General features: G+C 56.1%; 1 pseudogene; it reads right to left on the bottom strand.

The window, feature by feature from the left end:
• Positions 1 to 249: 249 nt before the first annotated feature.
• Positions 250 to 341, bottom strand: LOC117049321 (annotated as a pseudogene).
• Between the last annotated feature and the right edge of the window lie 1736 nt (positions 342 to 2077).

Below are 2077 nucleotides of genomic sequence, written 5' to 3' on the forward strand. Positions count from 1 at the left end.
CCCCTTAAGGGCATCACTCCATACCCCAAATGAGTTTACTCAGGAGGAGACTTTGCTTAGGTGACCCCCCCCATAATTTCCGTATCACCTTGCTGATTCCTGGGGAAGAGTTTGCTCTTGGAAGTTACAGGGGAAAGTCGAGCCAGTTCCAGAGGTTTCCAGAGATTATTTAAAAGGGTGAAGGGTGTTAATTGACCGAAGGCCAGGGCTGCAAAGCCGTAGGATCTGCGGATCTAGCCCCAAGGACATAAAAATACGGAATGCTTTGTGAATTTGCGTGTCCTCCATGCTAACCTTCTCTGTGTCTTTCCACTTTCAGTAGATGTGCTGCCGAAGCAGCGTAGAATAGTAGAGTTGGAAAGGGACCCCCAAGGGTCCTCTAGTCCAACCCTTGCAATGCAGGAATCACAACAGCTATTTTTTATTTTATTTGCTTATCACATTTATATCCCAATTTGAGGTGGCTTATGTGGTCCCCCCACTCCTCATTTAATCCCCACAACAGCCCTGTGAGGCTGGCCAGCCCAAGGTCACCCCCAGTAGTGAGCTGCAGGTCTCTCCCAGGTCCAATTCTGGCACTTGCCCCACCAGACCAGGCTGGCTCTCTCTTTTGCCCCTGTTGTGCCCACCATGCCCACCTGCTGGCCAGGGCTGGAGGATGCTGCAGGCCCAGAGGTCCAGAGAGTGTCAGGGAGAGGCCGGGCTAGGGGCTGTTTGGTTTGTTCCCCGTGTGCAGGATCAGCAGGGAAGAGAATGCAACTCTTCCCTCCCTCGGACACTCTGTCCTCCTGCCGCTCTTGCAGGTTTGTGCTGTGAAGCAACAGGGGGAGGGTTTCCCAGCACAGATTACTTCCCCCCCCCCCGGCCACCGCCCTCAACAGACATGTGCGCAGGCCATGGCACCTTGTCCTCAGAGCTCAACCCTCGGCTGAACCTCCCTGGCGCTCCCCGAGAACCTTTCCTGAAGGGACAGAGACACCACAAGCCAAGCAATGTCTTTCATGCCACTCGCAGCACCTTTGGGTGGGCTGGGCGTAGGTAAAAATGGTGCTCTCTTGTCCAGAAAAACCCCACCACCACAAACCCAGCCGAGTGCTGGACCCCCCCCCCAAGTGCAGTGCTTCGCCCTGGCACATTGGGTCTCCTCACATCACCCCTGCGAGGCGGCTCTTGCTGGTAGAGAAGAACGCTAGGAAAAGCTTTCTGAGAGCTGTTTGACAGTGCAACAGAATGCTTGGGAAGGTGGTGGACTCTCCTTCCTCACAGGTTTTGGGTGGGAATCCTCCAGGGATTCTTGCATTGCAGGGGGTTGGGCTAGAGAACCCTTGGGGGTCCCTTCCAAATCCACAGTTGTGCTTCTATGAAAGGGAAGGACTGATGGGAGAGGAGTTCGGCTGCGTGTCTCGCCAACTTTGCCCAGGTATCGCAAGCACCTTCTGCTCCAGAGCATGCATTCAGTGGCATTGGTGGGGAGAGACTCTGAGCATGTGCAGAGTGCTGCTCTGTCACTATTCCTTATATACCTGTAAGGAGGAGGAGGGAAAGGGGGAGACTGTTCAGGAAATGTGTCTCCTGGGCAGGCCTGACTCCTCACCATTTGCCTGGGTGGCTGGACTGTTTGTGGAGATGCCAGGACAGGGGGCATGGCCTGTGTCTGCCCGGCCAGATCCGCAGCTCAAAGGACCTACGGCACGGCCAGGAAGCCAGTCCTGTGTGGGTGCAAGAGAAGTTTCTATCCATGAATCCTTCATGCCTCTGCCTATTGATGCTGTGACATCTCAGGTGGCTCAAGACCCGGCATCTGCTGGTAGGGCTGGAATTGCCCATTACCTGAAACCCTGAAGTGCTGCTGCCGGCCAGAGTAGAGAAAACACTGAACTGGATGGACAATGGGTCTGACTCCCTGCGAAGGGCGGCCCAGGGGCACCTGGGGACAGAGCAGAGCCAGCCTTGCTAGAAATGACGGCCGGACAGGGCAGGCAGCTCCCCTGGGGCCCACCGGAGGCTGCCAAGGGGGTTGCAATGAGCAGCAGGGGGGTTCCTCGCGAGGCAGCACCCCAGCCTGCCTGCCATTTGA

This window comes from Lacerta agilis, chromosome 6, assembly GCF_009819535.1.
Source record: "Lacerta agilis isolate rLacAgi1 chromosome 6, rLacAgi1.pri, whole genome shotgun sequence".
NCBI classification, from domain to species: Eukaryota; Metazoa; Chordata; class Lepidosauria; order Squamata; family Lacertidae; genus Lacerta; species Lacerta agilis.